The following is a 27,064-nucleotide window of genomic DNA, read 5'->3' as shown; positions in this document are numbered from 1 at the left end:
GTGTCATATTTAAGAAGCCATTGCCAAACCCTAAGTCATGAAGATTTACCTCTGTGTTTTCTTCTAAGAGTTTTGTGGTTTTGGGGCTTATATTTAGTTCTTTGATCCATCGTGAGTTAATCTTTGTGTACGGTGTGCCATAAGGGTCCAACTGTATTCTTTCACATGTGGATGTTGTGGTAGTTGTTTTAATTGTTCAGTTCATGGGGCGCCTGGGTGGCGCAGTCAGTTAAGCGTCCGACTTCAGCCAGGTCACGATCTCGCGGTCCGCGAGTTCGAGCCCCGCGTCGGGCTCTGGGCTGATGGCTCAGAGCCTGGAGCCTGTTTCCGATTCTGTGTCTCCCTCTCTCTCTGCCCCTCCCCCGTTCATGCTCTGTCTCTCTCTGTCCCAAAAATAAATAAAAACGTTGAAAAAAAAAAAATAATTGTTCAGTTCACAAATGGGAACACAGTGTCTGAGAAGGGGTAATTGACTTGTCCCAACATCACACGACCATTGGGAGGTAGAAATGGAATTTCCCACTAAGTCCCGGGCTGGTCCCCTTTTCCTCACACCCAAATGCCCTCTGTGATATCCCTATACTATTTTGTGAGCAGGGACCGTGGAAAGCACAGACCTGAGAAGTAAGGCAGATATTCTAATCTGGCTCCAGGAAGGTTCATCCTTGTCTCTGGACCTCATTTTCCCCCTCTGTACAATGGGTGGCTGATCTCTAAGGGCCTTTCCTGCTCAGACTGCTGGTGCCTTGAGAGCTTCGTGCCCCATTGCCCTCATTTCCCTCCTCAGAGATGCTTTTCTGGGAGGAGCTCATCCTGGGCCTCAGCCAGCCTCTGGAAAACATTCTCAGCAACCCCTGAAAGACGCCCGCAGCATGGGGCTGTGGAAAATGCAAGGGAAGCTAATGTGAGAAGGGCCTTCACGTGCTGACAGTTTCCTTCACAAGTATCACAATGAAGCTACTTGAGAATCAGCTTGCAAAGCACCTGGCCATAAATATCCCTCTCACAGCCCTCCTCAACCAGAAGCAGTTCAGCTCCTCCTGAACACTCAGTACCAAGGCCTAACCCACAGTGGATGCTGTGAATGTTTGTTTCCTGCAATCATCTTAGACCCGGGTTTGGCAAACTTTTTCTAAAAAAGGGCCAGGCGGTAAATATTTTTGGCTTTGCAAGCTGTGCGGTCTCTGTCAGAACTACTCAGCTCTGCCATAGTACAAAGGCAGCCATAGATGATGCATAGGTGAGGGGGGTATCACTGTGTTCCAATAAAACTTTATTTATGCACAGTGAGATTTCAATTTCATGTCATTTGCATGTGAAAGAAAATATCATTTTTCTTTTGATTGCTTCCACTGTTTAAAATATAAAACCCGGGGTGCCTGGGTGGCTCAGTCGGTTAAGCATCTGACTCTTGTTTTCAGCTCAGGTCATGATCTCACAGTCATGGGATCGAGCCCCACGTTGGGCTCTGCATTGAGTGTGGAGCCTGCTTGAGATCCATTCTCGCTGTCTCTACCCTCCCTGGCTCACGCATGTACTGTCTCTCACTCTCTTTCAAAATAAATAAACATTTAAAAAATATATAAATAAAATAAAACATAAAACCAATTTTATATCATACCCTGCAGGTCATACAAAACAGATGGTGGGCTAGGCTACATTGGGCTTAAACCTTTGCTTTTTTGTTTTTCATTTTAAATATTTTTTCTTAGTGTAGGAGTAATAGATATTTGTTATAAAACAATTAGAAGTTAGCAACATGCAAATAAAGTAAAATTAGAATCATCCATAATTTCAACATACAGCTATAACTATTTATACTAATGGGCATTTATTTTTCTACCTCTCTATCTATCTATATTGATGCTCTCCAATGTGATAGCCAGTAGCCACATATGACTATTTGACCTGAAACAAAAATTAGATAAAATTTCAATTTCAGTTTCTCTGTCAACCAGCACATGTGAATTCTTCAATACCTATGTCTGGCTAGTGGCTACCATATTGGACAGCACAGATACAGAACATTTCCACCCAAAGCAGAAAGGTCTGTTAGATAGCACTGATCTCTCCACATCTATTTATATAGTCTTAACAAATACAGGACAATACTTCTTTGGTGAATATCTTTGTTCACTTAATATTTTGAGAGGACATTTTCGTGCCATTCAAATACTCAATACTTATGTTTTATTGGAGGTATTCTGTTCATGAAACAGAGTGTCCCTTTAGAGTCTCTATGGTTGTACATTTGTTTCCAGTTTTTGCCACAATAAACAAAATGATAGTAAACCACTTTATCACTAAGCCTTTGTACCATTCACTGTTTAAGATAAATTCATGGAAGCTTAATTTCTTGGTCAAAGAGTAAGCCCATTTGAAAAATGTTATTGATAGGAATACCCAGTTTCTCCCCAGGAAGGCTTTGATCATTTATAGTCCCATCAGCAATTCATGCAATTGTCTACTTCTTTGAAACCCCCACAAATAATAGTAGTTATAATGATGAAAGTTAGGCCATTTTGGTAGATGGAATTTTTCTGTCTCTTTATCTTGCCTTTCTTTGACAAATTTTATTTCCTCCCATGTTTATTAACCATTTTATTTCTTTGGGTGAGTTACGGGCAATAAAGAGGATTATCTGCATGGCTTAAGTTTTAAGGAAAAATTGCTAGATTTATAACCCTCACAAAGTTCTGCAAGCAAGGTGGCAGGATTAACATACCAAAGAGATTGGCAAAGTTCTCTCAATTTCAGCAAAACCTTGGATCAATTTTCTGTCTGTTCCTTTGAATGATTCTTATTTATTGTTTCTTTTTGGTCCCTATGGTCATAGACCATACTAGAGGGCAGGTAGGGTTTTTTGGTTGTTTTTTATTTATTTAGTTATTTGTTTTATATTTATCTTAGTTCCTTAATTTCTAGGAACACAGTCTTCCTTGCCTAACCAGAGACAGGGCAGCTTGGATTGCGGGAAAGCAGAAAGGTGGGACCTCAGGTTTCCGCAAGATAACTGCAGACTAGGGAAATAATTAGTGATCAGGATGAGTAGGGAAAACCAAGCCATATTCTTTCTTGGCCTTTTAGGGTCTGGGATTTCCATTCATTCAATCACTGTGAGCACTTGGTGATCTCATGTTGTTCTGATGGGCAGTTTCTGTGTCTTTGACTCTACCACTGAAAGAATGAATGCATTCTCTCTCCAAATACCTTTAGAAAGCTCCTGGGCTATTACTCATTCACACATTAGTATTACCTAGCTTTGATAGGGCATTTTAATTTTTATAAGAGCACCTTCACCACCTCTACAGTCTCATTTGCAGCCATGAAGGAGGTACTACCATACCACTCTTGTCTTCATTTACTGTTGAGGAAATTGAGGATCGGATCGGTGGAGTGGCCCGACCTAGATCATGCAGACAGAACCATGGACTTCTAGTCCAGTGCTCTTAGCGTTGCCTCCAGCATGCACAAGCCATCTGTCTTGCGGAGCTGGTGGGCCAGGAGTTGTTAAGGGTGTTAAGGGGCAGCTCCGAGGGCTGATGGAGAGGGCCCTGAGCGCCCGCACTAGGAGGCGGAGAGGAGCGGGGCATCTTACGGATTCTGACTCTGGATCTAGGGTTCCAGAGCCAGAACGCGGGGAGCAGGTGGGGCAGCTACACTCACCCGCAGACCCCAGGACCCAGGAAAGGGGACAGGAGGTAATTAAGGTCTAGGTTAAATCAACCTATGGAGCCGTCCTCCACCCCGCATTCGCTAGGCTCCCCTCCGGCCTGGTGGGGTTCCTCCGCCTCCTCCTCCACAGCCCCAACCCTCGCTCCCCGGCCCTCGAGGTCCCTCCTCCAGGCCCCCGGCTCCCCCGCCCCCGGAGGCCGGACTCTGCCCCCGCCCTGCCTTCCCCCTCCCCCCGGGGGCGGTGGCCCGTGGCGGGCGCGCTCATTGGCTGCGGCGCGAACGAGGGCCGGGGCCGGCAGCGCTGATTGGCCAGCGCGGCTCGGCGGAGCCAGGAAACCCCGCGAGTCGCTGGGGGAAGTGGGGCAGAGACCGGACGCACCCGGAGCTCAGAGCGCAGGAGCCTCAAGTCGGCGCCCGGCACACCGGAGTCCGCAGACCGGAGCCCGGGCCTGGAGGTAAGGGCCAGGCGCCGGGTCGCGTGAGGCGGGCCCGTCCACCGAGATGGCCTTGCCCCCAGGGAGCAAAAACGGGGCGTCTTCTCCCAGAAACGGGGCCCTCATCCTCTCGAGACGCGGGTCCCCTCCCCGTAAAAGGAGAGGGTCTTTCACCTCCCAGAGAGGAAAATAGCTTCCAATTCCCAAAAGAAAAGGGCTCTTCCTCCGGGCCCCAGGCTCCAGAGGTAGGATTCCGCTGCTCGGTTTACCCCTTGCAATGGAATGTGCACCCCCCCCCAAAGTGGGGTCCAGCCTCCACGCGTATTAGGGCCCCTCTCATCTCTTCGGAGATGGATACATCTTCCGCCTCCCTCGGAAACTAAGTTTGGATCTCTTGTTCCACCCTCGCTTCGGAATGGTGGGGGTCTTCTCAGCACGTAGATAACAGGACCCTCCCTCTGTGGAAAACGAAAGCCCCCCTCAGATGTCCTGGGAAATAAGCCCCTCCTTAAGACCAGGAAATATGAGGGCAGAGACTCAGTATGTCTCACATGAAGCCCCTCACACCCAACAGGGACCGCCCTGTGTACCCCACTTCCCAAACTGGACTCTGAGATTTGCCTTCGGATGTGGAGGATTCCCTCCCCCTCCCCCACCCCGCCCATGACCCCCTTCCCACCCATGATGGAGACATGGTTGCCTCAGACACCACCACAGTAAAAGCATTTGGGGGAGGTACCCTCTTCCTCCAACAGATGCAAGGTGAGGGCCTTTCATACTCAGAAACAGGACAAGGAGCTGGCCACCCATCTGGACCAAGTTGCCCACCTGACTCCACCTCCCTCTAACCCTTCCAAGCCACTCCCCGCTCATGAACACCCTCCACCCACTCTCCCTGCCCCTCCGGAACCCAGTCCTTCCCCGACTGTACCCCCACACCTCACTGCTCCACCTGTTTCCATCCCACCTCCCCTCTCCCACCCACCCCCCCACCCCCTGGGCCAGAGATAGGACCAGAGGATGTTGAGTAAGAATGAAGCCCTTAAAGTCAGGATCCTGAGCCTAGGGGCCCTTCTAGTACCCTCTGAACTCTGACAGCAGAGATGGCCCCTAAAGGCAATAGGACCACCACTAGTGTTCAGGATACTCTCCCCTGAGGCAGTCCAGGCTCCCTGGAGAAGGGAGTGTCAGATGCAAAGAGGGGGCCCAGCTTGCTCCCTGGGGCTCCCCTTCCCTCCAGCTCCAGTGGGCACTGCTCAGTGGAACTCCCTGGGCACTCGGCCAAAGGAGGCAGATGCTGCAGGAACCATCCGGAGACAATGTTGCCATTGTTGGGCCAAGGGTCAGGGTGTTGGTGACTTGAGGGGGGCCGGAACCAGCTCTTATCTGGCAGGCCGGGGTGGAGGACAGGAAGGAGAAAGGCGAGGAGCTTTGCCTTACTCTTTACACCTGCACGCAGGATATGGGGTATGGAGAAATGTGTGTCCGGGAGGCCCAAAGAGGTCAGCCCCGGGGGGAGGCAAGTCTGGAGTGCCAAAGCCCCAAAGGGCTTCTTGGTTAAAGATCTGCTCCCTCATTTGACAGTTGAGCAAACAGAGGCACAAAGAGGGGAAGACACTTGCTCAAGGTCATCTGGCCAGTGGGTGGCAAATCTGGTCACAGTCTTTCCAGGGATCGTGGGGTGCTGGGGTCCAGGACACAGGCTCCAGGCCTCACGTTTACAACTGGGCCTGCTGGCACTGGCCCCTCGGCTTGTCAGAGGAGGCACAGGGGGCTCTGAGAATGTCACGGAGGTGGGAAGGAGCAGAGCTGGAACTCAGCACTGCCCCCCCACCCCACAGGCCACCTTGTAGAATCTCTTCCTGGGGGTCTGCACTTCACCGCTCACCCCATGTGATCATGGCACTGAGCCCACCCTACAGCAGTCTCCTGTCCCTGCTCAGAGCATGGCTGCGTTTCTTGAGCCACCAGATGGGGCAGAAGCTGGAACGGGCAGCAGCAGCCTCTCCAGAACCACCCAGCGGGGCAACAGCGACTGGGTCCCTGCACATGGGAGGGTCTTGAGGTGGGGGCTTCTCCCTCCCCTCCCCCGACCCCCACCACCTCCAGCTAAAGGGTTGGCTGTCATGCTCCAGTTTAGAGCAGGGAGCCAGGTCCAAGGTGCCAAGGCGAAAGTTCAGAGCATCAGGGGAACTGGCCTGCACAGGGGGCAAGAGATCTGTCTCTGGACCCCTCTTATCTGGGTCTGGAACCCAAATCTGCTCCTTGGCGTGTGATCTTGAGGAGATTATTAATCTTATATCCACATAAAATGAGCTAATCCTCGTCATGTGCGTAGCTGCTACCGCAAATGGGTGGGAGCAATGATTGTGATTTCAAGTGCAAAGTCATAAAACCTTTGTGTTTTAGGACCGCGGACCATAAAGTCAGGGGTAGCCAAGAGTTGACTCCTGCCTCCTGCTGGCGGGGGAATCTTGGGCAAAGTCACTCCCTCTCTGAGCCTCAGTTTCCTTACTTCTGAATGAGGTTGTTGGCGGGTAGGCCTCAGAGGAGAGAGAGCTGTAGACCAGGCCTTCTCATCCTCAGCAGTGCTGACACTGGGGGCGGAATAATTGTCAGTGTCAGGGGCTGTCCTGTGCACTGAGGATGTTTAGCATCATTCTTGCCCCTCTAGCTACTAGGTGCCAGTAGAAACCTCTCTAGTTAGGCCACCTAAACTGTCTCCAGCCATTGCCAGCTGTCCCCTGGGGGGCAGAATCACGCCCACCCCTCCCACTACCGCATGTGTCTTGCATACCCTTGATGCTTGACTTAAAACACATTCCTTCTCCTTGCTCGGTCGGGCTCCCTTCTCTGCTTTCTGCACGATGGAGGGGGGTGGTGTCCAGCCACTGAGCCTCCCAGTGTTAATGAGAATCTCAGTCCTTCGTATTAAATAATACTTTGCTGGGGCTCCTGGGTGGCTCAGTAGGTTGAGTGTCCAACTTGAGCTCAGGTCATGATCTCATGGTTCACGAGTTCGAGCCCTAGAGCCTGCTTTAGATTCTGTGTCTCCCTCTCCCTCTGCCTCTTTCCCACTCACACTCTGTCTCTCTCTCTCAAAAATAAATAAACATTTAAAAAAAAAATTTAAAAGCCCTTTGTACCTCCAGAGCGCCTCCTGTGCATTGCTCTGGGCCTCCCATCTTACAGATGAGCAAAACCAAGCCTCACCGAGGTTACATGGCTTGTCTAAGGGCATTACTCCCTTCCCTGCTAGAGGTCAAAGAAATGTTGATTCCAGCAAGAGTTTCAGAAATAACCTGGTTCTGGAGCCTTCTTTGGAAGGTCATCTGGCCATCTTTTCCAGAACTCAAACTGCATGCCCTTTGCCCCAGCTCTCCTTCTTCTAGAAATGTTCACTAGTGCACACAGGTAGATGAACACAAGAGTAAAAATGAGCAACACACAGCACACAGAGGTTGACAGACTTGCTCTAGGTCACTCAGCCAGGAAATACGGGCTTGGGACTCAGGCCTAGTCCTGAAGCCCAGGCTGGGGCCCTTTGCCTCCACCCCGCCGCTGGAGAAGCCTAGCCCCTGGCCCCAGCGTCAGGCACATTTCTGCCTGGACCCGTCCCTTTCTCTGGGGAAAGCACTCACACCAGCAGTTCCAGCTGCTGAAACTCAGAGTTCTGGAGCCTCAGAGTTCTGGAAACAGGAAGCTGAGGCCTCCCCACCCCAGGCCCCAGGCCCCAGGCCCCAGGCCCCAGGCTGAATCTCTGCCTGGGCCTTGAGGGAGCTCCTTCTAAAACTCCCAGTGGGCCCGGGGGGTTGGACGAGTGCAGCTGGACTGGGCTTCTACCAGCACGATGGCCTCACTCCGTGACCACTAGACCCCCTCAGCATTTCATTTCCCCATCTTTGGCCTTTTCTGCTTCTAAGAATACGTATGTACAAGTTTTGGTTTCAGTTCTTTGGGCTCATCAGCCTGCAAGTGAACTCCTCGGTCATGTGATCAGCCACGTGGTAATTCCTCTTTTGACCTTTTGAGGAACTTCCAAGAGACGCCATTTTCCGTTCACACCAGTAGGTGTGCAAGGGGTCCCGTACTTCCACATCCTTACCAACGCTGGTTGTGTTCCAATTATATTCATTATTATTATTATCGTTATTGTTGTTATTATCACTGTTACCGCCATTCTAGCATATGTGAAGCAATACCTCATGGTGGTTTTGATTTGCATTTCTCTAGTGACTCATGAGCTGCTTGTTGGCTGTTTGTAGATTTTCTATGGAGAAATGTCTATTCAAGCCCCTTGCTCATTTTTGAATTGGGTTGTCTTTTTGTTGTTGAGTTTTCAGAGCTCTCTATAGATATGAGTGTATTTTTGTGTTGCGCGTTTTCCTCTTGCATGGAAACATCTGCTCAGCTCCTGTGGGTCGGGCACTGTCTTGTGACCTTGGGAGACCCAGGGGACTACAATACAGTTACTGCCCACAAGGGGCTCACGGTCTAGAGAAAAGCTTCTCAACCTCAACACTATTAACTGTGCTGTGGGGGGCTGTTCTGTGCATGGCAGGATCCTGGCCCCTACCCCACCAGATGCCAGTAGTGCCTCCAACCCTGTGTGACAACCAAAAATGTGTCCAGATTTTGCCAAATGTCCTATGGGGGCAAACTTGTTCTCCCTGGTTGAGAATCACTGGTTTAGAGGCTAAGAGAGATCTGCGTATCTGCAATTTCAGTCATATCTCTTGTGCCTAAGAGGGTTCATGGTGGGCGTTTCAGGACATACTTGCTGGATGTTGGGTGGGTGAGCGGATGGGTTGATGGGTGCATGGATGCATGGACCCGACCACTTTTTGGTTGGATAAATTGATGGAGGAGTGTACGAATGGGTGGATGAATAAATGAATGCAATTTACAAAGCCCAGACACGTGCCTGAAATTCTCCTGTGGGCAAACAAAACACTGTTCTTCAAACTGGAATATTCTACCCCTTTCTCTCTGCATAGCATGGTAGTTCTCGCACTTGAGCATAAGAAGCCCCTGGAGGGTTTGTTAACACACAGATTGGTGGGCCCCACCACCAGACTTGATGATTCAGTAGAATCGCGGGCCTGGCAGAATGCTCTGAGCCTAGTTTCCATGTTCTTTGACATCCCTGCACCAGACTCCCCAACCTTGCCAATCTGTCTGTCCTCAGAGGTCTATAGGCTTAACTCCCAACGTCTCCCATTTAGGTGCTCACATTTACTGCCTTGGACTATTATCAGCATGCTGGAAGTCTGTCCCTTGGCCACACTGAGAATTTCTTCAAAGCTGCGACCCATTGTGTCCTAGCACCTTGATGCTGAAAGCAAGGTACAGAGCCCAGCAGCATCACGACATCTGGGTGCTCAGTAGGATGCAGACCCTTGGGGCTCCTGGGTGGTTCAGTCAGTTAAGCACCCAGCTTCCACTCAGGTCATGATCTCACGGTTCCTGAGTTTGAGCCCCGTGTTGGGCTCTGTGCTGACAGCTCAGAGCCTGGAGCCTGCTTCAGATTCTCTGTCTCCCTCTCTCTCTGCCCCTTCCCTGCTCATGCTCTGTCTCTCTCAAAAATAAATAAACATGAAAGAAAAAGAAAGAAAGAAAGAAAGAAAGAAAGAAAGAAAGAAAGAAAGAAAGAAAGAAAGAAAATGCAGACTCTTGGGCCCCTCACAGGCCTACAGAATGCAAATCTACATTTTAACATTATCCCAGGTTGGCAGTCGGTGGGGGTTGGGGGAGGCGGGACTCATGGTCACATTCGAGTTTGGGAAGCTTGTGCTAGGACATCTCTATCGCCCTCACAACTCAGAAGCTAAGCCCAGCGTAGCTTTGCTGATGAGTTACACCGGCAGCATCTGTTCCAAGGTAAATGGTATCTGGGCCGGAACATCATTCAGGCATTATTGGTCGGTCCTATCTTTGCCTTACCCACTTTATCGCCTGGAATGTCTGAACTGATGGCTTCGGGCAGGGGAAGACAGAGGCCCAGAGGGGCGGTACCTTGCTCAGGGTCGCGACTACCATGAAGCAGAATGGAAACTGGGGAGGAGCACCCGGAGAAGCTTAGTGTCAACGGTGGTGAGACACGGAATCACGGGGTGGGAGGACACTGGCCTGAAGCTGCTGGCTTTGCTGTTCCAAAGTGGAGAAATGGGAGATTGCTGAAAAAGTAGGCCAAGAACCAGAATGTAAGTGTATTCTTTCATTTATCCAACAAGTATTAATTGGGTGCTTAGCAGATGCCAGACCCCGGCATCGTGTATATGGTATTGAGCAAAGAGAACAAGGTGTCACCCTCAGTGGCTTCTGTCTAGGTGGGCAGTCTGACGTTCATTCATTCATTAACGTGTCCATTTATTGTACAACTTTCACGTGTCCTGTGCATTACTAGGCGTGTGTGTGCGTGTGACGAGGGAGAGATGGAGACCCAGCTGCTCACACTGGAGGATCCTCTAGGCTGGCTGTGGGGAGACAGACCCAGAACGATTGCCATTCAGCGAGATATGTCCCTGGGGAAGGCTGGGGGCACATAGAGGCTGGAGCTCAGAGAAACCCTGGGGATGCTGGGGAAGAAATTTCAGGAAGAAAGGGCAGGCAAGATGTTCTTGACAGAGATAACATGAACAGAAGCTCAGAGACTTTGTGGGAAACTGTTGAAATCTGGGGAAAAAAAAGGGGGGGGTGTAAAACCATGAGTCCCGTGCAGATGCAAAAAGGAACACTTGTTCAAGATTGTTTTAAGCTGGTTCAGTGAGGGAACTGGCAGATGTTAGAACTGGCCCAAAGGCAAAGTCGACTAAAGCACAACTATGTACGTGGAGGAAAGGAATATTGAAATGAACTGCAAATGGAGGGGGGAAATGATTGGACAAGACAGAATTTGCTTGTGTATCCATTTCCTGCAACTTACAAAGCTTTGGGAAAAATAGCTCAAAGAGAGTGAACAGGGCTAGAAATCAGATAACCTGAAAGTTTGTCCTGTACACAGATAATGCCTAATACTCCATTGAGGCACAGTTTTTTCCCCTGTAAAACCTGTGTTCAGAGGATGGGGGGAGGTCTTTGGTAGAGCACAGCATGGGTGAGTGAAGAGAGGCAAAGCTGTTGGAGGGCCAGAGAGATCATGGACATCCAGGTGACCCATGATAATAAGTGGACTTGACCAGAGACCAGTAGGGAACCACGGAAGGATGTTAAGCAAGGATGTGACCTGATTTGATTAGCACTGGAGAAAGATCCTTCCGGAAGCTGGGTGGAGAGCAGTCCCCAACTCTAGGTGGCTTTTAACAGAGAAACCTGTTAAAAGATGAGATGATGAGGACATCGCCTAGAATAAGGCTTGGCATATTTCTTTTGTAAAGGGGCAGATAGTCAATACTTGAGCCTTTGCACCCATATAGTTACAGTCCAGCAGCCATAGACAATGTAGCGAATGGAGAGTCTATGTTCTAATAAAACAAAAGTGGGCCGGTGGGCCTGGGCCAGTTGTCTAAGAGTGGTAGTTGAGTGGCTAGAGCTGTCCATGGTTTTGACAGGCCTCCTGCACCTAGATGTTTAGAACCCATTGGCAGCTCTCCTGGGGGAACCCAGGGACACCTTCTCCCATTTGCCTTTAAGCACGAGCTCCCTGAGGGAACCAGACAACCCCTGGGGCAGATCGCTGGCCTTCAAGCAAAAGCTTTTAGGACCTCAAAGCTCCTCTGGGGCAAGGTTGACCCAACAGCCTCTTACAAGCAGCCAAAAGAGCAAGCCACCGTGGCAGGGCCGTTCCTGGGTGGGAACAGAGCCTGCCTCCTGTCTCCTTGGCCAGAGCTGTAAATAGCTCTCTGCTGGCTTTGCAGGCTGAGCGCCCTTCTGGGGACAGGCTGGAAATGAGCACACGAAGGAGCACTTGTGCAAATTACTGCCTGCATGCAGGTTTGCGCGCCTGGCATCCTTCCCCAGGCCTACGTGCACAGTCCTCCCCGGGGCCGAGGGCAGGGCTCACAGAAGAGCCACACACACAAGGACATGGGCCTCCTGACCCGGGCACAGGGTCCAGGAGGGATTCAGAGCTGGGCTGTCAGAGTCATGAGAAGCCAGAGGGACAAGAGGAAACATCCGGAGGACCCTGGAACAGAGTTTCAGCTTAGTCTCTGCCCACCTAATGACAGCCCGTCACCCATAAATAGCAGGCAGCTCGTATTTGCCGAGAATGCGGTGGCTGCTAGGGTTATTCTGAGGGGTTTCTGTGTAGTTGCTCATGTCATTGCGTGCAACAACCCTGGAGGAAAGGCCGGTCAGATTGCTGAGGTGGGCAATCAGAGTAACAGCAGCGTGTGTGCGGAGAAACCCAGGCTTACAGACTCCGAGGCCCCGAGCCCTGACTCTGAGCCACGTGGATGCCACTGGATGTGCCCTCCCGATCCCAAGCCCCGCCCCATCCTCACCCTCCCCTCCCCTCCCCTCCCCACACTCTCTGACCTCTGCTACTTATCAGTCGAGGGTAATCATAATGTCTTATCACTTGGGGCGCCTGGGTGGCTCAGTCAGTTACGTGTCTGACTTCAGTCCAGGTCATGATCTTGCGGTTTGTGAGTTCAAGCCCTGCATCAGGCTCTGTGCTGACGGCGCAGAGCCTGGAGCCTGCTTCAGATTCTGTGTCTCCCTCTCCCTCTGCCCCTCCCCGACTTGTGTGCGCTCTCTCTCTCTCTCTCTCAAAAATAAACAAACCTTAAATTTTTTTTAAAAAACAATGTCTTATCCCTTGACCGGCAGTTTGGGGGGAACCAGCTGCTGTGTGGCAAATGAGAAAGCAGAATTGAAAAGTCAGAAACGCTGAATAAGACCCATGGTGGGCAGAGAAAGTCCAAAGCACTTCCTTCAGCAGCCACCGCCCACAGACAACTCGGACTGTGTGTGGTGACTGATCTCTTTCGGCCACGTGCACCCCCTCGCTGGCCTGCTGTAAGAGCGTGGGTTGAGGTCAGTTTCTTGGTTGCTCCTATGGGGTCCAGGGAAAAGTCACACACTCAGAAAGCAGCTGTGTCGTGCCGGCTTGCTCAGGGTCTGGAGATTGTGACGTCTGGACCTCAGTTTCCTCATCTGTAAAATGGCAGCAACAATACGTCTTGGGGCAGCATGTTGCTGGTTATTGGGAGGATGATAAGGGCGAACGTAGTTGAGTGCTCTCTACCTGCCAGACACCAGGCTCCATTTGGATAATCTCCCTTAACGCTCTCAGTAACCCAGGTGGTAAGGTTGTCTTGTGTGCATGAAGGCAGAATCAGAGAGTTTTAAAATCTCTTTACCAAGTCAGAGGTAGGAAGAGCCAGACACTGGACTTGATCCCGAGACCTGCCTGGCTCCAAAACCCATCTTCAAACATGTTTCACTGGAGACCTCCAAGGTTCAGAGAACCCAAATCCCGCATCCCTCTGTTCCCATGCCTTCCTCTGCCCAGTCTGTATGTGCTTGTTCTGTTTTTCTTTTTAACTTCATTTATTTATTTATTTTGAGAGAGAGAGAGAGAGCGTGCACACGCATGCACATTTAAGTGGGCAGAGAGAGAGGGAGAGAGAATCCCAAGCAGGCTTCTCACTGTTAGTGCAGGGCCTGACACGGGGCTTGAACCCACAAACCGTGACATCATGACCTGAGCCGAAGTCAGATGCTTAACTGGCTAAGCCACCCAGACACCCCTGTATGTGCTTATTCTGTGTTTAAGTGATAATTAATTTATTTTCCGAATCGGCAAAGTAGCATGTGGTAAAATACTCAAGCGATACACCTCGGTTTACAGAGAAAAGTAAATTTCCCTCATCCACATCTCTTGGGCCCCTTCCTCTCCCTAGAGGCAGCTCCATACTTTACACAGGGTCACCGTTTTGTGCTTTGTTCTTTATCCTTAATACATCATAGTCATTTCACACATGTGCGAATATTTCCATGGGATAAATTCCTAGGAGTGGAATTGCTACATCAAAAGGGGTGTGTGTGTGTGTGTGTGTGTGTGTGTGTGTGTGTGTGTGTTGTTGTTGTTGTTGTTTTTGTTGTTGTTGTTTTCCCCAATACTTTGGAAAGTATTTTGTGTACAGAAGCCAACCCCGAACAAAACAGAACAGCTCAGTCTTTTTTCACGAAATGGGCAGTCATATGACCAAGCACCAGGTCAGCAAGAAATAGCAGGTTCTTCGTGCCCTTCTCAATCGTGATCCTACCCCCGCGGTGCCCCTTCCGGTCCCTCCCACCCTTCCTTGCTCTTCCGTAGTTGCACTTGTCCCACCTGAGGATGCATCCTTTGTGGCAGATTAGTTTGGTCTGGTTTTTTCCATCGTGCTCCGTTGTGTCTAGCTTCTTTTGCAGACCATGACATCCGCAATCTATCCATGCTGCACCTTGTGGCATCGTCCATTTGTTTCCTTTCTTGGCCAGTAGTCCAGGGTGTACATAGTGGTTTTTAAATTTTCCCTACTTACTGGGGCACCTGGGTGGCTCAGTCGGTTAAGCATCCGACTTGGGCTCCGGTCATGATCTCGCGGTTCATGAGTCCAGGCCCCACATCAGGCTCTGTGCTGACATCTCAGAGCTTGGAGCCTGCTTCAGATTCTGTGTCTCCCTCTTTCTGCCTCTCTGTCACTTGCACTTTCTCTCTCTCTCTCTCTCTCTCTCTCCCAAAAATAAATGAATGTTAATTTTTTTTTTTAATTTCCCTGCTTACTAACTGAATTTTATCATCTCTTTTATGTGTTTCTTGGTCATTTGGACTTGCTGTTTTCTAAAGTTAGCCTGTTCATATCTCTTCTCCATTTTTCTTTTGAATTGTCAATTTTTTTGATTGCTTTGTAGGAGTTTTTGTCATGCTTGGTAAAATTGTCCCTTTGGCAGTTATAGGTTTTGCAGATATCTCCTACCCTGTGGTGTGATTTTCATTTTCAGTGGTGACTTTTGGCAATAGGAATTTTTAATTTTTAAAAAAAATTTTTTTTCAACGTTTATTTATTTTTTTTGGGACAGAGAGAGACAGAGCATGAACGGGGGAGGGGCAGAGAGAGAGGGAGACACAGAATCGGAAACAGGCTCCAGGCTCTGAGCCATCAGCCCAGAGCCCGACGCGGGGCTTGAACTCATGGACCGTGAGATCGTGACCTGGCTGAAGTCGGACGCTTAACCGACTGCGCCACCCAGGCGCCCCGGAATTTTTAATTTTTATGTAGCTCACATTCCTTTATGGTTAATGCTTTTTGTGTCCTATCTGAGAAACTCGAGGTCATCCATAGTTACTCCCCTCTTCGAAAAGCTTTCAGATTTATGTCTCCTACCACCCAGGGTTGATTTCTATATATTGCGTTAGGGAGGATCACAACACATTTTTCTTCCCATGGGGATAATGTAACCAGCCCAATATCACTGCCACTTTGTCAGAAACCAAGCGTTCCATATTAGCATAGGTCTGTTCTTGTATTCTCTGTTCTGTTGCATTGGTATGTTTGTCTTTACCCCACGTTGTCTTAACTACAGTAGCTTTAGAATATGATAGAATGTGCCAGATCGCCCTCCGAAGAGACTTACCAGTCAACACTTCCAACAATTTATCAAAAATGTATGGAGAGCCCAGTGTGGTGCCAGACAGTGTGATGTTAGGGTTACTGTTGTTGCTTTTTTTTTAATGTTTAATTTTGAGAGGGAGAGAGGGAGAGAGAGAGAGAACAAGCCGGAGAGGAGCAGAGAGAAGTGGAGACAGAGGATCTGAAGCAGATTCTGTGATCACAGCGGTGAGCCTGATGTGGGGCTCGAACTCACAAACCGTGAGATCATAACTTGAGCCGAAGTTGGATGCTCAACCGACTGAACCACCCAGGTGCCCCAAGGGATATGGTTTTAAGTACAGCTTAAAGAGTGTTGTGGTCTTGTAATCAGTCAGACATGAGCCAAATAATTGTACAAACAGAGGTGCCATGTAAATGTGGGGGTGCCACAAAAGGGAGAGGGAGGCCTGTGGGTCCAAGAGTGTGTGAAGAGGGGGATTTGATCTGGTGAGACAGGGTCAGGGAAGGCTTCCTGGAGGAGGTGCATCATGAGTGGAATAGGAATTAAGGAATCAGAAGCAAAGGAAAAGCATTTGGGGGTAGTGGGAACAGCATCTGCAAAGGCTCTGAGGCAGAAGTCTGCATAGGACAGACACGGGATCCAGTTGGCAGGACTCAGAGGGAGGGGAAGGTGATATGCATGGAGATTAGAACAGTGAGCAGGGCCAGGCCTCCAGGCCTTTGAACTGTGTTCAAGGGCTGGGTTTTGTGCACCAAGAACAATTACCCTGAGCAAATAACAAGAGTCTCCTTGAATCTTCCAGATTAAGAGCAGTTCCAGGAGCCCTTTCAGCACCCCTGGGGTGGCTTCTTTGCAGGAGGAAATAGTGCAGCAACCTCCAGAGCGACAGCTCGGTTCCCTCTAGCCCCTGGCACCGAGCGTCTCGGTTTTGCCAGCCGTGCAAGCCCAGCCCTCCCACGCGGGTCTGCCTGGGTTCCGCCAGCACGGTGTCAGGTCTGGAGCCCTTCTGCCCCCAGCCTGGCAGCCGCGTCCTGCCTGCTGGGCCCTTCTGGGTGCGCCTGGTGCCGTGGGCCGGAATTCTTCCTTCCTCTTGCTCTTCATCATCATCTCTGCTCATCACCCTGGTGGGCGCTGTTGTCCTCACTCCACAGATGAGAAAACGGAAACCAGAGAGCTTAAGTCACTTACCTCAGACCACACAGCATCCAAGGGACAAACATGACTGTGTCCAGCTCTCTGTCAATTTAATTTCTCTTTTTTTGAATGTTTGTTTATTTTTGAGAGAGAGAGAGAGAGAGCACAAGCAGGGAGGGACAGAGAGAATGGGACAGAGAATCTGAAGCAGGCTCTGTGCTGACAGCAGCGAGCCCCATATGGGGCTCAAACTCGTGAACTTCAAGATCATGACCTGAGTCGAAGTCAGACGCTCAACCAACTGAGCAACCCAGATGCCCCCAAATTTAGCTTCTTAAACCCGAGTGGTACTTTATGTTTCTTTTCAGAATAAGGAGTGGGTCAGACTGATGAGGAAACTCACCTGAGTAAGTGCCACGCTGTTCTAGGTCAGGCTCCTTGCCTGGGCTGCACTGATGGGTTCCTAGGCCTAAGGCCCCTGGTCCTGCTCTTGAGACCGATGTTTTAATTTGGTCGCCAGTGTGAGGTTCTGGTTCTTTCTGCACTAAGTCGAGTAATTGAGAGGCTTTTCATCACGAGATACGTCTGCTGGGTTTTTGCAGAATCGGGAGGTGTGGAGGAGATCTGAATACACCGGCACTCAAAATCTCATTGAACGGGCCCGTCCCTGTTTTGGGACGGCAGATCCAGACAGAGCCGACAAGATTGATGTTGTTTTCATGAATCCAGGCATCTGTTGTGTTCCTTGTGTGTTTCCGAGGCAGGAATTTGTTGGCAAGAGAATAAGGAAGCCGGGAGCTTTGGGAAGGTTTCAGAGCCCAGAGAAGATGGTGTAGATTGCGGATACGGATTGGCTTTCCCCTGTGCGGTGGGATGTGTCAGGGGCAATACAGACTGCCCTGAGTCCCTGCCTCTGGCCGACCGTGCTGCCTGCATTCGGCACACTCCGCTTACGGAGCACCTGCTCTGTGCTGGGCAGGCAGCGTGCTGCAAGCACCCTCTCGGGAGCCCCCGGACGACCCTGTGACGTGATTTCAGACTATTTCGCGGAGAAAGAGCCATTACAAAACTTGCACCAGCTCCCCAGAAACCAAGTGTGGAAACTGGGGCTGGAACGGCTTCAGCAGAAGCGCTTTGTTGGTTGGCTCACGCCCACGTGGTATTGCATCGCCTTGGCGGGGGTGACCTGCCTTTTTCCCTTAGGGGGAGGGGACTTCAGGGTGCCTGTGGGGCTCAGCCAGCTGAGCGTCCCGCTCCTGATCTCAGCTCAGGTCTTGATCTCAAGGCTCGTGAATTGGAGCCCCACGTCAGCGAGGAGCCTGCTTGGGATTCTGTCTTTGCCCTTCTCCTGCTTGCGTGCTCACTTGCTCTCTAAATAAATAAATAAATAAGAGGGGATCTCCACCGGGGCAACTGTACCCCGTCCCTCTCCCCACGCCAGAGGACATTTGGCAAGGTCTGGAGACACGTTGGCTTGTCACAGCTGGGGCGGGGGACGGAAACATTGGCACCCAGAGAGTAGAAGCCGGGATGTTGCTAACCATCCCGCAGTGGACAGGACAGCCCCCACCGCACGCAGCAAAGAATGATCTGGCCCACAAAATCGAGGCTGCTGAGGTTGAGAGACCCTGCTTAAGGGGCACGCCTTTTCCATACCTTTTCTAGAGTTATCTGAGGGCGTTTCTGTTGGGGAGCTCATCTCTCCCTAGCACCTTGTCCCTGGCGATTGCTTCTCACGGGGTTTCTGGGTCTTTCTCCCACTGGGTTGGGGGAACTCTGCCTTGGGAGTCGGTAAAATGCTTTAGATGACGACAGTAAGGAGAGGGCAGTGGAGCCCGTGATGTTTAGCTCAGCATAGATTTTAACTCACCTTTCCAGATCCTGCATTCCAGAGCACTTCCAACGGTACAGACTCGCCCCTGTGTTGTGGATGAGTTGAGAAAAATGAAAAATCCCCCACAGGGACCTGAAACCCTGAGTTCCTGCCACATCACATTCCTACCCTCCTTCTGGGGACAAGGAATGCTCATCAACTCAGGCCGGGCTGCTCAGCACGGCGGGCCGGAGGTCCTCACGGTGTTCGTGCAGGGGTGTTGTGTGAACGCCTCTCTGGAGGGAATGAGCAAGCCCGCAAGCCTCTCCGTGCCCTGTGTGTAGGGGTCGTGCTGCTCTGCCCAACGGGAAAAACACTTTCCCGCTACGGTTAGAGAGAGATTCGCCTGGTGCAGGCCTTGGAAGGAGCGAAAGTTCTGTCGTAGGAGATCCTGGGCTGTAACTGAATTTTCCCCAGGGGCTGGTAATCTTTAACCTGGAGAAGGTTATAAAATGAGGCCTGTTCCCCTTCCAGTGCCACAAAGGCCTGCCGAGGCTCAGCTCAGGGCCGCGGGGACCCCTCTCTGCATCCTGCCCCCAACGTGAGTGAGCAGAGCCATGTGCGGGACTCAGGGCGTCCGTGCAGGAGGCGCACAGCCCGTCACTGGTCCGGAGGCAGCTCAGGGCTCTGCTTTTCACAGGCAACTAAAGTAACGCACGTAACGCCTTGGCTAACCTCCGTTCCTAGTGCTTTACACGTATTGTTATCTAACCCCCAGGGTAGGTCCTGGTCTCATCCGCATCTTGCAAACGAGGAAACTGAGGCACGGAGCGCCTAAGTGACTTGCCCAAGATCCTACACGGTTGAAGTTTTGAAATTTCCATCTGAAGCGATCAAAGGTTCAAGGACAGTCTGGCCCAGAGGGGCAGCCGCCTCTGGTTTGGGACAGGTCCCCGTCATTCATTCGTCATCCCCGGGCTCCCCTTCTCACAGGGGTTTACCCCTCTCTGCTGTAATTCTCCATTCCTCTGTCTCCAGCACTAGACCATGAATCCCATGAGGATACAGGCCTTCCATGTCCCTTCTGTGTCCCCAGCATCGTCCCAGGACCTGGCATAAAGTGAACATGAGGCCAGTGTTGGTTGAATGAATACATGAATACATTATCTGGATTAACGTTTTCGCAGAAGTTCTTGACAGGGTTCCGTGTATATTTAGGACCCAAATTTGCTCAGAGGGATTTCTTTTGTTTCATCTTTCCTGTTCGTTCTTATTTCCCCCAATAAGCTTTTTGTTTTGAGATCATTGTACATTCACACGTAGTTGTAAGAAATAATAGAGAGATGCCGTGTCCCCTTCACCCAGTTTCCCAGTGGTCACGTCTTGCCAGAAAATCGATATTGACGCCATCCACTGAGCATACTCAGATTTCTTCTGTTTTACATGCCCCCACCTTGTATGTCTTTAAACAACAATGATTTCCGCCCCCACGAGGGGGATAGTTAAAACCGAAAGGTGACAGCATCTCAGGGTGACTCAGGGCTTGGGTCTGGGATCTTCAGAGCTAGAGGCTGTGGATGGTGAGGTTGGGCAACCCTGTAGGTGCCTGGTTACCTGAGATCAGTAACCTGTCCACAGGTTCGAATCCTAGGCCGGCTGCTTCCCAGCAGTGAAACCCTGATTAACCTGTCTGTGCCTCCACTATAAGATGGGGTAATAACATCATATCTTCCTCAATGGTCGCTGTGGGGATTAAATGAGGTAGTACATGGAGACCCTTGGAAGAGTGCCTGACACAGAGTAATTGCTCGGTGAACCCCTGCATTATCATTGCCGTTATTTCTTTAAATTGAATTGATGTGCTTTAAAAAAATTTTTTTTAACGTTTATTTATTTTTGAGACAGAGAGAGACAGAGCATGAGCGGGGGAGGGTCAGAGGGAGGGAGACACAGAATCCGAAACAGGCTCCAGGCTCTGAGCTGTCAGCACAGAGCCCGCACAGAGCCCGACGCGGGGCTCGAACTCACGGACCGCGAGATCATGACCTGAGCCGAAGTCGGCCGCTTAACCGACTGAGCCACCCAGGCGCCCCGAATTGATTTGCTTTATTCACAGAGTTTCGCTCCCAGGCACCCGTATCCACACACTGATGCAGTTTTAGACCCTAGGATCTGGAGTGACTCAGCAGGTGCCTTCTACCCATGTGTGTTGGGAAGTCATGTGACTCTGAGCCTCAGTTTCCTCCTCTGGAGAATGGGCATGATATTAGAACCCACATGAGATTTTGGTTGTCAAGGACCCTCAAGAGATGGGACCCATTTTTTAAGAGCTAATTATCTAGCTCTTAAAGGTTTTAAATTTGAGATTCCCAGTCGCTGCCTCCACTTTGATAAAAGAGGGGCTTGTGTTCTGGCGGAGTGGGCAGTTGGAAGTGGCTGTGACAGGTGCACTCCGGAGGCTGAGGCACCCCCGGAGTGACTTAGGGATCTGACCTTGCATCATGTCCAGGCAGGAGCTCCCAGGCAGGGAAGGAAGAGAAAAACGAGTCAGGCCACCACATCCTGAGTTCCAGTTTGGGGACACAGCTCTGTGCTCCCTTCTTCACCCACGTGCTGCTCTTCCCCAACCACCTCCCCATTCCTGACGCATTTCACAGGAGCACAGGGCCCCGCAGGCTGCGTTCTGTCTGTGCCTGAGCTGAGCCCGAGCCGCTGGGACTGGGGCCACTGGCATCCATCCTGTGACGAGAGCTCTTTGTTCTGAGTGTCCTCAAGCTTTGCTGGGGGACAGCCTTCACCAATAAGAGTGGCATGTCGGTGCCACAGGTTTCAAGAGAAAGTTGCTGAGTGTACATCTCCCCACTTAAGCTGGCACCGTGGCAGGGGCGGGGGGGGCACTCCTCAGAGATTTCTGTTAAAAGACCGAATGAGAAGCATTCGGTTGGTTCCTACTGGATGCGGTAAGAGGCCGGCGCCTTGCCGTCATTTCCATTTTCTGCAGGAGCCAAGTGATTGTAGAGATGGCACTTCTCCACCTCTGTAGAATCACCCCACAGCACTGTGCTCGTGATTCTGCAGAAAAGCCAGGCAGCCAGACAGACGCGGGTTCAAATCCTGGCTGCCACTTATTTGCTATAAGGGTAGGGGTGAGTTTCGCCTAAACTTCTCTGAGCCTCAGTTTCCCCATCTATGCAATGGGAATGAGTCTGGCTTGAGAGGGAGGGATGCTGTGTCTCAAACGAATAGCACTTGCTGTGAGCTTAGGCACAGCAGCTATTCGTGCGGGAGTTTGCCCCGGGGACGTCCAGTTACCTGCTGTTCCTCAGAGCAGAGCCGTGGCCCCAGAAGAGCGGGCAATCAAACAGGCACAGAATCTCAGAACCTGCAACCTGGTGGAGGCGGGGGTGGGGGGAGACCTCTGAGCCCATCCAGTCTCACCAAGCCCCTTCCCTGATGCTCGAAGCCCCTCTCCTGCAGCCTAGAAAGGATGTCCAGCTTCTGTAGCGGAACCCGTTCCAATATAAGAAGCTTTGTTAGTTATGGACCCGACATCTGCCCATTCCGGTTATTTCTCTCTTGTTTTATAAGTGATCCAAGACGGCCACCCTAGCACAGACAGTACTGGGACTCGAATCTGAGTCTCACTGCACAGCTCACACCCACAACCTCCGGACCTTGTTACCTCTGTCATTCAGGGTCCTCTCGCTCGTTCCACCCTGCCCAAGACTCAGCAGAGGGCCAGTATGACCTTGCAGGGGGAATCCTAGGGAAGAAGGCTGCCCTCTGCCCATGAGCTCTCCAGAATTTGGGGAGTCGGAAATCTGACTGTGTCCCTGGGGTCCGGGCCAGCCCGTCTTGTGTGCAGACGCTGACCAGCTGGTGGGACTGTGGCAGGAGAGGTGGGGGAGTAGTGCTCCCAGCAGCCAGCTGCCCTGGGAGGTAGACACAAGAGTACTGATATTGGACAGGCCTCTCTGTGTTAACAAGACCGCCTGCTTTCCCAGAGGGAAGCTGCCTGATTGAATGATCATTTGTTGACATTAGGTTTCCCTCGTACGAAGTCAGCCTGCTGTTACCATCCCCAGACGGGTGCACATCCCAAGAACTCGGCAACATTCAACACATAATTTATATTGCACACTCACTATGAAATTGAGGTGAACAAGAGAGATGAGGCGCTTGAGTTCCGGGCAGGAAGACAGCCGCATCCATGAACAAATGAGAGAAGAGTGAGTGGCCACGATGAAAATAACATTCGGTGATGTGTGGTAGTGGGGATCAAGGAAGGCCTCTCTGAGGGAGGTGATATCTGAGCCAAAGGAGGTGCCAGCCATTCAGAGATGGGGAACTAGGGGGCACAGCAGGTGCGTGGTGCAGGTTTGGGGAGACTTTGAGCTTAGTCTCTCCAGCAGGCCCCCAGGAAAGTGGATTACACACGGGGGCCACATTGGAAGCAGCGAGACCGTTTAGGAGGCTGCTTGGGGCAGAGGTGGCTAGGATTCAGGTAGAGGCAGAAGGGAGGACGTCCTGGAATTGTCTGGAGTGGAGTCAGGCCACGAGGGCGGGAGTCAGTGCCTGAGTTCAGACCCCAGCCCGTGTGGTACATGTATGAGCTCGGGCCCTGCTCCCCTTGTGTGTGCGTGTTAAGGTGGAGGACACGACAGTTTGTAGATCGGAGGTGATGAGAAGGGGGCCTCCCTGACTGTTGGAAACATTCTTTGAGATAACACCCTCGTTTCTCTGCGCTGGTAAGCAAAGTACCACCGACGAGGTGGCTTTAAACAGCAGGAGTTTACTCTCTCCAGGTGCTGGAAGCCAGAACTCCAAAGTCAAGTCAGCAGGGCTGTGCTCCCTCCAAGGGGGTGTGCTCCTGCTGCCAGAGGGAGGACAGATTGCTGCTGAGCTCACAGGTCTCCAGCAGTAGCTTTGCCCCCTCTCAGCCCATGGCCCCTAAAACACGCCGCATCATAGTTTGCTGAGAGGGGAGAGCAGGGGGAGGGGGACTGGGCCGGCCAGCGGGGTCAGCCAGAGAGGGGGACAAAGTGGGACGACATCCCCAGCTGTAGCGTCTGTCCTGAGAACCGCCTGGTAAAGCAGGTATGACCTTTGGTTTAAGGAAGCCGACTTTCAGTGACCTGCCAGAGCGAAGGGGCCGTGACCAGAAGAGACAATGTTTGATGCAAAGCTTGCTTACTCTCCTTGCTGTGGCAGGCGGTGCCCCGAGAGCTCTCCCTCCACCGGATGGCTCCCACAGTGCGAGCCTCTAAAATCTGGCAGCTTCAGACAACAAGTGACCATCATCTCCCGCACTTGTGAGGGCTGGCTGGCCTCACCTGGCCCTTTTGGCCTGTGGGTGGGGAGTCTCTCGTGCACCTGGGGCTGGCATCATCTGAAGGCTCAACTGGGCTGGACATCCAAGGTGGCTTATTCACCCCCAGGCCTGGCACCACGGTGTGCCTGACCTCTCTCTCCTCATGGCTTGGGCTTCTCACGGCTCGAATGTCTCACAGGACATCTGTCATCCCGTGGAGGCAGGCAGAGGCCGTGCCTGGACTGGCACCACATCCCTCCCACCACGATACAGCTTGATGGCGAAACAATTCACATACCCTACAGTTCACCCCTTCAAAAGCTATATGACATTTAGCTTGGGTTTGGCTCTGTGACATTATCAGTGTTTTTAAATCGTGATCAGATATACTTAACAAAATCTGTCATCTTTCAGTGTACGACTCAGCGTCATGAATTATACACACAGTGCTGGGCAACCCTCACCACCACCTGGTTCCCAAATCTTTTGACCTCCCCAAACAGAAATTCTGCCACCAGTAAAAGCTAGAGCTCCGGCTCTAGTAAGGTCTAGTAACCTTAAATCTGCTTGCCGTCTCTGGGACTTTGCCTGGTGAAGATATTTCAGATAAGTAGACCATACCCTGTCCTTCTGTGTCTGGCTTCCAGTTGGGAGGCCACAGGGGGCGCCCTGGGCGCTTGGGCATGAGTGGCAGGTGGGAGTTGGGAGAACTGGGCAGATTCTGGATCCGTTTCCAGGTGAAGCCAGCAGGATTTCTGATGGGTTAGAGGGGATTCAGGAGGGGGGGCATCCGGAAGGATGGGGCAGCCTGGAGCCTCATGCGGATGCCTGAGTCCCGGTGCCGTGGACCGGCACAGCTCTGTTGCTGTCGCATAATTTCTACGGGGCCCTGATGTCCATGGCAAGTGATATCCTGCTTTCCGGACAGAATGGTGATGCAAAATCACTTAAATTTTTTTCTGTTCAAATGCAAGATCATTTCAAGGGAAAGGGTCTTACAAGTATTGGCAAATACAGCAAAGTTGGGCAGACTGCAGGTGCCACGTCTGGAGAAACGCGCTCCTCGGCGTTGCCGACGTGTTGGCAGAAAAAGGAGACAGTGTCTGCTGCGGGAAAGCGGCAGGGTGCACGTGCCTCCTCGAAAAACCGAACTCTTCACAGAAGGGAGCGAGGCGGACCGCCGGTTTACCAGGAAAATGGGATGGATCTGTGGCTTTGAGGCGGCAGGTGCCTGGATCGCAGGTCAGCGGCCTGTCTGCAAAGGGCCAGATGGTAAATGCCATCGGCCTGTGGCCCTGCGGTCTCTGCTCTGCTGCCCACGTAGCCCTTAAAGGCAGCCACAGCAGCCACAAATGAGCGCGTGTTCCAGAAGACGTTTATTTCGCAAAATCAGGCAGCCGGCCAGAGCCTGTAGACCCCCATCCTTGAGTCTGAATCACAGGGCGGAGAGCATCCTCTCCTGAGGCCTTCAGTGGACCCCAGACCCCAGATCCAAGCTGGAGCTGACTGTCTGGGGGTGAACGGATGAGTCCCGCTCTGCGTGGACTAAACTCCCTGCCCCCGTGTTGACCCACTTTCTCCTGCTGAGCATTTCCACCTGGGGATTGGAACCCAGTTTGACCTGGTTCAGTGCCAGAACACTAATGTACTTTTTTATAGCCCATGTGGAAGCTCATCTCCTCTTTCCACACCTGCAGAAACCAAACTGAACACGGATCAATTTTCAAGTGCCTCTGGTTCTCTGTATTAATGCCATGTCAAATTATTCAGCAGTTGTTTTCTATAATTAAATGTCTAGACGCATTCGGCTGCTGACTGAGGCTGTACCCACCCCTGATATACTTTCTCTGTGCATATTATTGGAGAAAGCCAGAGAGGTATCTCTCCTCCAAACATTTGAATGAACCAATAGTAACAGGTCATTGCGATGATCCAGAAAATACAAAAAAGTCGACTGCCACCCCAGAGATAAAAGTACTGAACAGAAAATAGATGTCTTTCTTTCAGCCTCGCTTCTCCATGTATTGGTTTTTGGTTTTGTTTTCGCGCCTTAACGAGATTATAGCCAGACTGCCCGTGAACCTTCATGGTCTTTTCTCTCTCGTTGCGTTGCTTCAAAAATCATTTCCCTGCCTTTTCACACAGTTTTCGGAAAATAATTAAGCTATCCTATCACAACTTACTTGAGGGATCTTCTACTGTAGGTTTATTGGCATTGTTTCCAGTTGTTTGCTCTTGTAAATTACACTCCTGTGGCCCTCTCTGAGGTCCTTTATTCAGGATTATTTGCATTAGCTAAATTTCTGGAGGTGGAATTATTTGGGGTTAAAATATTTCTTATCTCTTGATTCTTTGTGGCTGCATCCTTTTCCAAAAAAGCTAGACCCAGATGCTCCTGGAGCAAGGTCTGTTTGGAGAGCCAGGGGTGATATTCTGATGCTCAGAACCGGAGATCAGAAAGGCATTAGCATAACCCCAGGTTGGTCCGTTGGTTTTTCCTTCTGGGCATAATTTCCAAGAAAGGACATTTACTCCATACCTAAGGCACGCCCTTCATTTCACAGAGCAGTTAAGAGAGGCCTCATAGTTCCTGTGGGGAACAGTGCTGTTTCTTGAGTGTAACTGTATACCAGCCATTTGCCCACATTTCTTGGTAGAGCCTCTAGACCCTTTGAGTTAGGACTTTGCACACAGTAGGATATCAGTAACTTAAAAAAAAAAATAGTTGTGAGGAAGTTTCTTTTCTTCCAAGTCCTCAGGTCTCTTATCTGTAAGACAGGGATAGTAAGAATCCATTCAGCAGACACTGACTGTGGCCATCTTACGTGCCAGGCCCTGTAATGTCTGCTGGGAATGCACCACATCCCTGGGGAGTGGGGAGTGGCATGGAAGGTGTGCATTCAGATGAGACACAAATATACACGTGGAAACTGTGGTCAAGTGGGAAGAAACCATAACACAGACCACTCTGAGAAATTACAGTGGATGCTTTTATTTCCATGAGGTTAATAAAGCAGCTTCTCTGAGGAAATAGCATAGGATGTTTGAGGTCTGAGGCATGCACGGAAGTTGGCCAAGCAGGAGTGAAGGAAGCAGTCTAGGCAGCAAGAATAGCCCATGCAAAGGCCCTGAGGCCACAGAGCTTTGTGCTTT

The 27,064-nt window shown here is 50.9% G+C and overlaps 1 protein-coding gene across 2 annotated transcripts in view; it reads left to right on the top strand.

Annotated features, from left to right (window-relative positions):
• Nucleotides 1-3,983: 3,983 nt before the first annotated feature.
• ABAT (4-aminobutyrate aminotransferase) overlaps nt 3,984-27,064 on the top strand; it is an 89,647-nt gene continuing 66,566 nt past the window's right edge. The window contains exon 1 of one of the 2 annotated variants that reach the window (XM_045460607.1): nt 3,984-4,130. The gene's annotated coding sequence lies outside the window, so the exon portion shown is untranslated. The remainder of the gene's footprint in view (nt 4,131-27,064) is intronic. The other variant, XM_045460608.1, reaches the window with a different exon arrangement.

This window comes from Leopardus geoffroyi, chromosome E3 (genome assembly GCF_018350155.1).
Source record: "Leopardus geoffroyi isolate Oge1 chromosome E3, O.geoffroyi_Oge1_pat1.0, whole genome shotgun sequence".
Classification (NCBI taxonomy): domain Eukaryota; kingdom Metazoa; phylum Chordata; class Mammalia; order Carnivora; family Felidae; genus Leopardus; species Leopardus geoffroyi.
The sequence above is the reverse complement of the archived record's forward strand: the minus strand, read 5'-3'. Positions and strand labels throughout refer to the sequence as shown.